Source organism: Mobula hypostoma, chromosome 2, assembly GCF_963921235.1.
Source record: "Mobula hypostoma chromosome 2, sMobHyp1.1, whole genome shotgun sequence".
Classification (NCBI taxonomy): domain Eukaryota; kingdom Metazoa; phylum Chordata; class Chondrichthyes; order Myliobatiformes; family Myliobatidae; genus Mobula; species Mobula hypostoma.
In genome coordinates this window covers 61048097-61059465 of record NC_086098.1, presented here as the reverse complement: position 1 = coordinate 61059465, position 11369 = coordinate 61048097, and the positions used below count along the sequence as shown (strand labels likewise).

The 11369-nt window shown below is 38.4% G+C and overlaps 1 long non-coding RNA gene across 2 annotated transcripts in view; it reads left to right on the top strand.

Moving 5' to 3' along the window:
- Nucleotides 1-1178: 1178 nt before the first annotated feature.
- Nucleotides 1179-11369, top strand: part of LOC134358766 (uncharacterized) — a 49325-nt gene continuing 39134 nt past the window's right edge. The window contains exons 1-2 of one of the 2 annotated variants that reach the window (XR_010020945.1): nt 1179-1454; nt 5388-5529. This is a non-coding gene — a long non-coding RNA (uncharacterized LOC134358766). Of the gene's footprint in view, nt 1455-5384; nt 5530-11369 lie in introns of both variants that reach the window. The other variant, XR_010020946.1, reaches the window with a different exon arrangement.

Below are 11369 nucleotides of genomic sequence, written 5' to 3'. Positions count from 1 at the left end.
GTCGGGCATTTTCAAAAGATGCCATCTTACTAAAAATGGTACATAAAGGAGACAAATATATATGTGATGTTATAAATAATTGTAATAATATAGCCCCTAGGTTATTTTAATTTTTGCTTGCTTTTGGTTAATCTATTCATATAGTGGTATAGGAAAAAATAAAATTAGTATTTCATATAATTACAAATATATCCATCTCACATCAGCCAACATTTGTACCTTTGTAGCTGTGGTCTTTCTGTCACATTCTTTGACATTTCTTCACCATTCTTGATAGCAAAGTACTTCTGCCGAATCTGTCTGATCTCATGGTCTGATTCTGGTTTGCACTTGAGATGCTAGATCTTTAACATATCCTTTGTTATGCTAATCACTTAAAACTTTTCTAATCAATTTTTAGCAAAAATGATCACCAATCAACCAGAAAGTCATGATAAAATGAGTCATACTAATTTCTAGATGAAATGTCATTAAGGATAATTTTCCAACACATTTGTTACAGCTGCATTCACTGCCTCTCTGAAGACAATGTATATCTGAATTCTTCAATGCTGCATTAAATGAACAGGGATTTGAAGGCATTGTGAAAGTGACAAAGCAGCTTCGTGTTTTAAATGTTTCAAACAATTAAGATTGTTGGTACTAGCATCAGCTAACTAGAATGAATGATAGCATTTAATACTTCAGTTGTCCATTAAAAAATCATTAATGAAGAATTTTTCTATGGTGAAATTTCATCACAAGTCTATAGCATCAAGTAGGACCAGGGCAGCAGTTGTATTGGAACTACTGCCTGCAGGTTCCCCTCCAAGATTTATAAATGTTCTGACTTAGAAGCGTTTTGCTGTTCCTTCATTGCTGCTGAGTCTGTACCCTGGATCTTCCTATCCAATAATATTGTGCGTGTATCTTCACCCGAAGGACGGCAGCAGTTCAGGACAGTGGCTTGCCAGTAATAAATGTTAGCCTTGTTGTGTTACATACCTCATGGATATCTTGTGACTGTCTTATGAGGATGATGTAATGGTCTTGCGGAGGTCACATGATGTAATTTTACGGCTGATGTGAGGTCACGTGATGACCTGTTCTCACCAGGTATATAAGGGTAGACCCCTGGTGATGCAGTTAGTTTTCAGGTTAAATCATCAGTGAGATACTCCGCTGTGCTGCGTATTTGCCTGATGACGCAGTTTAATTTTAAAACTGAGTTTTACTGTCTATTGTAATGTACAGAAGTGTTGGGCCAGCAGTTTCACCAACAGCTGCTAGATTTGTTGATGTATCTTTTCAGTAGTATTGGAGAGTGAAGTCGGAAACCTGAAGGAGTCATTCGACGAGGTTTGGAGAGGATCGACCATTATTGAATTCGTTCAAGAAAGAGTGATCTGCATGAGATAACCTCTGCTAAAGCAGAAAAGGTTGTGCAGTATCTAGTCTATTCTACAGAGGAAAAGGTCAGTGCTTTTAAACCGTTTTATTTCCGTCATCGTGAATCCTGTGGACAAGGCAGGTTTTGGCTGGGATCAGCAGTAATGTCAAGTCTTCGGGGAATTCTTTACTTCAGGAAAGTCTCTCCTAATTGACTGTATAAATCTCTTGGACTTTCAAATTTACCATTCTAAGAACTGTGTTCTAATTTACCACTTTAAGATTGTGTTGGCATTACTAGTACTGAGTTTGGCGGTTTGTTAAATGACTGTATAGCAGTTTACATCCAGTTAAGGTTTTCATTTGTTTATCTATTTTACTAATTTTGAGCAGAGTTTAAAAAATGTTTATTTGTTTATAAAACCTGACTCATTTCTATATTCATTGTTGCCAGTCATGTGACATAATTTGGGGGCTCGTAGGATATGTTCCAATTTTGAGCTTAAGTGCGTGTTTAAGTATCAACCTGATTTGGAAAAGGGAAATACTCGATTCTTTTGTTTGATTGGTGTGTGGGTGGTATTTGGCAGCAATGAATATTGACGACTTTATGGCTTTGCCAGACCCAGAGGAATTAGCGAAGGCGAGAAAAACTGTTGTATCAGAGATTGCTAGGAGTTTGGATATTAAAGGGATTACAAAGGTTACAACAAAGCTCATAATTCAGAGAAAACCGTGGAGCATTATATAAGTTTGGGAAAGTTTGATGATGAGGTTTTAGGGAGGTTTCCAATGAGTACACTGGAAATGCAGTTACTTCTTGAACTGATAAAGTTTGAATGATTTAAAGCGGAAATGGCCGAAAGAGAGGCAAATAAAAAGAGGGAATTTGAGCTAGGGATGGAGAAATTAAGGATGGAAAATCAGTCCTCTGGTTCTAGGAAACAGTTTGTTGCTAGTCAAGAGGTTATTTTGGCTCCTCCATTTAATGAAGCAGAAGTGGAGAAATATTTCCAACATTTCAAAATCGTTGCTCTGAATTTAGAGTGGCTGAAAGAGTGATGGCCAGTGATGTTACAAAGTGTAATTAGCAGCAAGGCACAACAAATTTATTCAGCCTTAAATGCTGAGCAAGCACTTGATTATGATATTGTGAAATAGCATATATTGAAAGCGTATGAGCTAGTTCCGGAAGCTTATAGAGGAAGATACAGAAATTTGAAGAAACCTGTGGAAAAAACTTATGTGGAATTTGCTTACGAGAAATCTGTGTGTTTTGAGAGATGGGTTTCCTCTAAAAATGTGAATGGTGGATAACTGTGTGTCAGATTGGAGGACGGTGTGTAGCGGTGTGCCTCAGGGATCTGTACTGGGTCCAATGTTGTTTGTAATATATATTAATGATCTAGATGATGGGGTGGTAAATTGGATTAGTAAGTATGCAGATGATACTAAGATAGGTGGTGTTGTGGATGATGAGGTAGGATTTCAAAACTTGCAGAGAGATTTAGGACAGTTAGAAGAGTGGGCTGAAAGATGGCAGATGGAGTTTAATGCTGAAAAATGTGAGGTGCTACATTTTGGTAGAACTAATCAAAATAGGACATACATGGTAAATGGTAGGGCATTAAAGAATGCTTTAGAACAGAGGGATCTAGAAATAATGGTGCATAGTTCCCTGAAGATGGAATCTCATGTGGATAGGGTGATGAAGAAAGCTTTTGGTTTGCTGGCCTTTATTAATCAGAGCATTGAGTATAGGAGTTGGGATGTAATGTTGAATTTGTATAAGGCATTAGTAAGGCCAAATCTGGAGTATTGTGTACAGTTCTGGTCACCAAATTATAGGAAGGATGTCAATAAACTTGAGAGAGTACAGAGGAGGTTTACTAAAATGTGGCCTGGGTTTCATCTCCTAAGTTACAGAGAAAGGTTGAACAAGTTAGGTCTTTATTCTTTGGAGTGCAGAAGGTTGAGGGAAGACTTGATAGAGGTGTTTAAAATTATGAAGGGGATTGATAGAGTTGACGTGGTTAGACTTTTTCCATTGAGAGTGGGGAAGATTCAAACAAGAGGGCATGGGTTGAGAATTAGAGGATGAAAGTTTAGGGGTAACATGAGGGGGAACTTCTTTACTCAGAGAGTGGTAGCTGTGTGGAATGAGCTTCCATCAGAAGTGGTTGATGCAGGTTCTATGTTGTCGTTTAAAGTTAAATTGGATAGATATATGGACAGGAAAGAAATGGAGGGTTATGAGCTGAGTGCAGATCGGTGGGAATAGGATAGGGTAAGAGTTCAGCATGGACTAGAAGGGTCGAGATGGCCTGTTTCCGTGCTGTAATTGTTATATGGATATATGGGAGTATAATAAATTGAAAGAGTTCTTTTTACTGGAGGAATTTAAAGGATCATTCCTGTTGAAGTGAGGACATACTTAAATGAAAGGGACACTGCTACATTGCAGGAGTCTGCTAGATTAGCTGATGAGTATGCTTTAATTCATAAGAATAAATGTTCTCCAGGTAGGACTTTTAAAAGGAAAAATAGCACAGAGAGTCAAGGTAAACCAGAAATTAAATCTGAAGTTAGTGAGAAAGGTAAGGATGAAGGGAGACGTGAAGGAAAGACATATTGGTCTTATTTGTAATTATTGTAAGAAACCTGGACATGTAATAGCTAGCTGTTTTTGACTGAAAAAGAAAGAGAAAGCAGTCCTAGATGCTTGTGTGCAGCATATTGAAACACCCGTAAATCCACAGAGTTTGATAAATACCATGAAGTTTTGTCAGAGTCTGACCAAGTTGAGAGGGGATATGGACATTTTATAACTGAAGGATTTGTATCCTTGAAAGAGGGATCTAATCCAGTACCAATAAGAATCCTTAGAGATACTGGAGCTTCTCAATCACTAATGTTAGACAGTGTTCTAAAGTTTAGTGATGAGTCTGAAATGGGTGAGGTAAACTATATAAGAGTAGTTGGGAGTGCCCTTATGCCAGTATATTTGCATAGAGTAAATTTAAGGTCAGGGTTAGTTACAGGGCTTGTTAAAGTAGGACTACAACCCAGTTTACCTGTGAATGATGTTTCTCTTTTGTTAGGGAATGACTTAGCAGGTGGACTAGTTTTTCCTGAAGTGCATTTGACAATAAAGCCTATTTCTGAGGAACCACAGAGAGATTCTAACACAGATTCTTCCTGTGTTGTAACCCAAGCTATGGCTAAAAAGACTGATGTACAGGATGAGGTTGTTACCTATGACTGTTTAACTCGGGATGAGAATTTTGAGGATGTGTCAGAAACTTTCTTACCTTCATTATTTGATCAGGATTTTGGTAGTAAGTCTGACCATGAAGATTTATCTTTATCTCGGAAGGAGATGATAGCAGAGCAGGGTAGAGATCCTGAGATAGTCAAATTAAAGGAACAAGCTCTTCCAGATAGTGAAATTGAGAAAGCGGCAGTAGGATATTATTTCGAAAAGGGAGTATTAATGAAAAAGTGGAGATCATCTACAATTCCTGCAAGTGAGGAATGGGTAGTAGTTCCTAAAGTTTATCGAAATGAGATTTTAACTATGGCTCATCAAAGGTATGCCTTTGGGTGGTCATCTAGGTGTAAAGAAAACTATGAACAAGGTTTTTAAACATTTTTACTGGCCTAGTTTAAGAAAAGATGTGGTGACATTTTGCAGAATGTGTCATACATGTCGAATTGTGGGTAAACCTAATCAAGTTACTCCAGTGGCCCCACTGCAACCGATTTCAGTACTTGGTGAGCTGTTTTCCAAAATTATTATAGATTGTGTAGGCCCATTGCCAAAAACTAAAACTAGACATCAATATTTGCTGACTATTATGTGCACAGTGTTTGGGTTTCCAGAGGCAATACCTCTTAGGAATATAACAGCCAAAACTGACAAAGGCTCTTACAAATTTTTTTTTTAAACTTATTTTGGGTTGCCTAAGGAAATACAATCGGATCAAGGTAGTAATTTTATGTCTGGATTGTTTCAGCAGACAGTTTATAAACTGGGAGCAAAACAGATTACCTCATCTGCATATCATCCAGAATCGGAAGGAGCCTGGGAGAGATTCCATTCTACCCTCAAAACTATGATTAAGACGTATTGTGTGGGTAATGAAAAGGACTGAGATGAAGGTATACATTTACTTCTTTTTGCAGTACGGGAGGCAGTACAGGAATCATTAGGTTTTAGTCCTTTTGAACTTGTGTTTGGGCGTAGAGTTTGAGGACCTTTGGTCTTGGTGAAAGAACAGTGGATTAATAAAGAGGTACACACTAATTTGCTGGATTATGTTTTGAAATTAAAGGAAAGATTACATAAAGTTTATGATTATGAGGACACGCAGTCCCCTTTTATTGTCATTTAGTAATGCATGCATTAAATGATAAAAATGTTTTTCCAGAATGAGATCATGAAAACACATGACAAACCGACTTGTTTGTAACAAAAACCACATAATTATAACATATAGTTACAACAGTGCAAAGCAATACCGTAATTTGATAAGAACAGACCATGGCACAGTAAAAGTCTGAGTCTCTCGAAAGTCCCATCATCTCACGCAGACAGTAAACCTCCAGCGCCGCCAACTTGCCGATGCGACATCCTGGAAGCATCCAACCACAGTCCGACTCCGAGTCCGTCCGAAAAACTCCGAGCCTCCGACCACATATTCGACACCAAGTACCGAGCACCATCTCTGCTGAGCGTTTCGACCCCAGCCCCGGCAACAGGCGATATGCAAAGCCAAGGATTTGGGGCCTTAGTCTCCGGCGATTCTTGATCGCACAGTAGCAGCGGCAGCGAAGCGGGCATTTCAGAAGTTTCTCCAGATGTTCCTCTGCGCTTCACGGCTGTCCCCATCAAATCAGGATTGTGCACGGCGCCTCTAGTTACACATATCAATATTCATTCGGAACGGCCGCACGCACTGCGTCACACCACCATCTTCTCCTCCCCCCTTGTAGCTTGGCCAAGGAAAATTTAAAATTGGCTCAGGAGAAAATGAAAACTTGGTATGATAAGGAAGCCAGGATGAGGTCATTTAAGCCTGGAGATAAGGTGTTGGTCCTTTTCCCGGTGCAAACAAACCCATTACAACCTAAATTTTATGGTCCTTATGAGATTAAATCTAAAGTAAATGATGTGGATTACGTGATTAAAAACCCCAGATCGAAGAAAGCCAACACAGCTGTCATATAAATACGATAAAACCGTATTATGAGAGACAGGCTGTTATTATGACTGTTGTGGTCAATAATGAATCTGATCTTTCTAAAAACTTAATAGATGATTCATCTGAAACTCATTTTAAACCCAACATTATTTCAGCCAGGTTACCAAATTCAACAATTCTGGAAAATATTGATGAGAAATTAGTTCATTTACAGCCGGAGCAGAGAGAGCAGATGAACCAGTTAATTTTTAAATATAGGGATTTATTTCCAGACGTTCCTAGAAGAACCACCATAGCTTCACATGATGTAGATGTTGGAGATGCAAAACCCATAAAACAACATCTGTATCGGATGAACAGGGAAAAATGTGAACTTGCTGATCAAGGAATTAAGTATATGTTCGAGAATAATATTATTAGACCTTCGAATTCGAATTGGAGTTCACCTAGTGTTATGGTGCCTAAGCCAGATAATAGTATTAGGTTTTGTACAGATTACAGGAAGGTGAATGCTGTGACAAAAACTGATACATATCCAATCCCTAGTTTAGATGATTGTGTGGATAAAGTTGGACAAGCAAAGTTCCTTACAAAGATTGATTTGTTATAAGGGTATTGGAGTGTTCCATTGACGGATAGAGGTAGAGAGATTTCTGCATTTGTAACCCTATCTGGGTTATATGAATATAATATTCTTCCATTTGGGATGAAGAATGCACCAGGTACTTTCCAGAGGATGATTAATAGTGTGATTCATGGGTTAAAAGATACAGATGTCTGTATTGATGATTTAATTACTGGAAATAATACTTGGAAAGCACATATTACTGCGGTGGAGAAACTATTTGAGAGACTTTCAAAAGCTAACTTAACTATTAACTTAGCTAAAAGTGAATTTGGTTATGCCACGGTAACCTACCTTGGTTATGTTGTAGGTCGGGCTCAGTTAAAGAAAATGGTTAAGGAAATAAATCAAACTCCAATTTAGCAACAAAGTTTGATGTTACAGGAGTATAATATTTTGATAACTCATATTAAAGGTAAAGATAACATGATCCTTGATTGTCTATCTAGATGTTAAATGTACAATGTAAAACTTTTTATGGAGTGGTATTTTAATACTTGTAACACTCCTACTGTATATTAGGTTGTAAAATTCTGTATAATGATACTGTGTATATTTTGTATGTTGTATTTTTTGTAAATAGTTAATTGTTAAAATTTTGTTCCCAAAAGACCAAAAATTTTTTTTGGGGGGAGGTGTTACATACCTCATGGATATCTTGTGACTGTCTTAGGAGGATGATGTAATGGTCTTGTGGAGGTCACATGATGTAATTTTCCCACCAATGTGAGGTCATGTGATGACTTGTTCTCACCAGGTATATAAGGGTAGACCTCTGGTGACGCAGTTAGCTTTCAGGTTAAATCATCAGTGAGATACTCCGCAAGACTGCGTATTTGCCTTATGACGCAGTTTAATTTTAAAACGGAGTTTTACTGTCTATTGTAAGGTACAGAAGTGTTGAGCCGGCAGTTTCAGTTTCACCAATAGCTGCTAGATTTGTTGATGTACCTTTTCAGTAGTATTGGAAGGTGAATTCAGGAACCTGAAGGAGTTGTTCGACGGTTTTGGAGAGGATCGACCATTATTGAATTCATTCAAGGAAGAGTGATCTGCATGAGATAACCTCTGCTAAAGCAGAAAAGGTTGTGCAGTATCTAGTCTATTCTACAGAGGAAAAGGTCAGTGCTTTTAAACCGTTTTATTTCCATCATCGTGAATCCTGTGGTCAAGGCAGGTTTTGGCTGGGATCAGCAGTAACATCAAGTCTTCGAGGAATTCTTTACTTCAGGAAAGTCTCTCCTAATTGACTGTATAAATCTCCTGGACTTTCAAATTTACCATTCTAAGAACTGTTCTACTTTACCACTTTAAGACTGTGTTCACCTTTACCGCTTTAGGAACTAGTACAGAGTTTAGCAGTTTGTTAAATGGCCGCATAGCAGTTTACTTCCGGTTAAAGTTTTCATTTGTTTATCTTTTTACTAATTTTGAGCAGAGTTTAAAAAATGTTTATAAACCCTGACTCATTTCGATATTCATTGTAGCCAGTCATGTGACAATTGGCAATATTCATACAGTGAAGAATGAAAAAAATATTTTTAGTTCCACAAAGTCCACAATGTTATATTCTGAGTTCTCCAGGTGTCTGACGCATTAACACAACCAGAGATGTGAATGTGGGTGCCATTTCTGCAGTTTTCTTACATGTGTATGGCCTGTGCTCTGTGTGAATCATTCCTGTAAAAGCAGGTTTGTGGACTGCCTCCACATTAATTAACAGTAACAAAAACAAAAGAATTCAAATATTCAGCAGGTCAGGCAACATCTGTGGAAAAGAGTTAATCGTTCTCTTTGTCTAAATGGTAGGCAATACCACATAACATCTAAAGATTAACATACGTTTTACAGCCAGTCCACTTTTACTAATGCTTTGACTTAAAATTGAGCTAGGTGCACAGCAGAATGCAATTTATATTATATTTATGGGCAGGTTAGGTGAAAATTAAACTGCGTTTCTTTAATATACATGCAGTGCAACAAGTATGCAAATAGATTTTACACCCGTTCAAATACTTTGGGGAATAAAGTAATTTTCTGCAATTATCATTCAAGCTTTTACATCATATTTCCTTATTTAATTTTATCCAATTATCTCCCTATTTCAGTTGTAAATTCCAGATGGTAATTTTAGATTTATTATCTAAACTATGTTGTCAGTTATATATTATAGTTTACAGGAGAAATATCTTATTAGACTAAAGTAAAAATCAGCATCACCTGATGCGAGGTTGAATGGTTATGGATTCAACTCCTCTACCAGAAATCTGAGCACAAAACATTAGACTGCTGTGCCTGATGTGCACAGGCTTTCCTCTTGTTAGGAAAACCTGACTATGGGCACTCTACATACAAACACGCTTTTGGGAGACTGGTCGGATGAATGGGAATAGATTTGTCAGATGCTGTGGGGCTGCAGGCATCTTCTGCATGCTGTGACTGTGGCATTTTCGCATGCCTACTCCCCCTGAGACAAGTCCTTCCCTCGCACCCCCCCCCCACCCTGAACCACAACAAATGGGGCTGGATTGAACAAAGCTGGAAGCATTGAGCAGTCTCAATGCTCACTCACTGAGTCAGTGAATCCAGCTGGCAGCTGCTTTCCATGCCGGCTCACTCTCCCATCTCAGTAGCTTCTGTCAGCCTTTCCAACAGAGACTGTTTATCAGGAAAAATTTGGGTTACAAACAGTATGGAACCTTGTTATAAGCTGCAGGTTGCCTGGAGTTGAGCTCTGATGAAATCTTAGACTGAGGCTTGCATACCAACTATGTGATATAGAAGTTCCACTTCAAAGTTTGTTATCCCTCAGAGTCCACAGTGCAGATGACGACATTGATGTCAGCTTGCTCTGCACACATTGGCAGCTGTTTCCTACAGCACAACAGCGACCATGCCTAAAAGATACAATTGGCTGTAAGCTGCATTGAGACATCTTGAGGTCTTGAAAAATGTCTTATAAATGTTCACACTTCAAAATTATCAGTTTGTTATCTCCTAGCCCCAGGAGACTTAAGGGCTGCAAGTTATACTCAGTTGCTCAAGGGAAACAGTACCACATAGTATTGGCCTTTGCACTACCCCACTTCATTAGTCCGGTTGCATTGATGTCAATGTTACTAATATTATGTGAGTTTAACATGACTGATGGAGGAAACAACTCACTCTTACTCACAGCAGGATAGTAAATGTCCAGTAAGGATTAGACTAATGTAGTAAAGACCATGCTTATTTAAGATGGAAGGCATATTTCTCTTCATGTGTTACTATACAGAAAATGATTTTTTTGACATTGGCTTCACAGGTGTGATAAATAGTTCCCTGAAGGCTTCAATAAAATCTGAATAATAAAATAGAACCTATTAACACTAATTTGAAGGAACAAAGTGTGCAAAGACCTGTCATGTAATGTAAAAACTGCTTTTCAGTTGTTCTAGAAATAAACCACTTGAAAGGCATGCACTGATGTAAAATATCTGAATGTGCTTTGATTACAGTACACAAAGTCCATACAATGAACAAATTAATTATTGTGTTTTATTTGTGTCATCGAAGACACATGAAGATTCTATGAGAGAGCACTCTGTTACTAGCCTCTGAGCTACATGTTCATCTCTTCACTCCTGTTTTTCCACCAGAACACTCCTGGATGATCCCTTTAACATTTACTACCTGCTGCACAGTGTGAGGAAGCTTTGGGCACTGTCTCTCCTGTCATTCAGCACACATGACCAAGCCATCTACAGTTCTTCCAGTTCATTGTTTGGTCTTTGCAGACAATCTGCCTCTTTCCATAGGATTGACTCTCAGCTTCAGTCGTTGACATTCTAATTCACTATCTCACTCCCAATCTGACTTCTGTGAAACACACTCTCTCTGAGCTCCTGCACTGTTACAACATGACCCAATAGAAGTTCAAGAAACAACACCTGGAATTTCCTCTGGAAACAATACCCTGCAGGGATTGATATTGAATAATCCAACTTCAGATACAGTAACTAGCTCTTCAGAGGGGCTTGGCTTGAAATGTTGACTGTCCATTTCCCTCTGCAGATGCTGCATGACGCACTGTGATCCTCCAGCAGTCTGCTTTTGACTCCAGATTCCAGCACCTGCAGTGTCTTGTGGCTCTGTTTGCTCTTCTTGTTGCTTTGCATCAGGACTTCTCACAA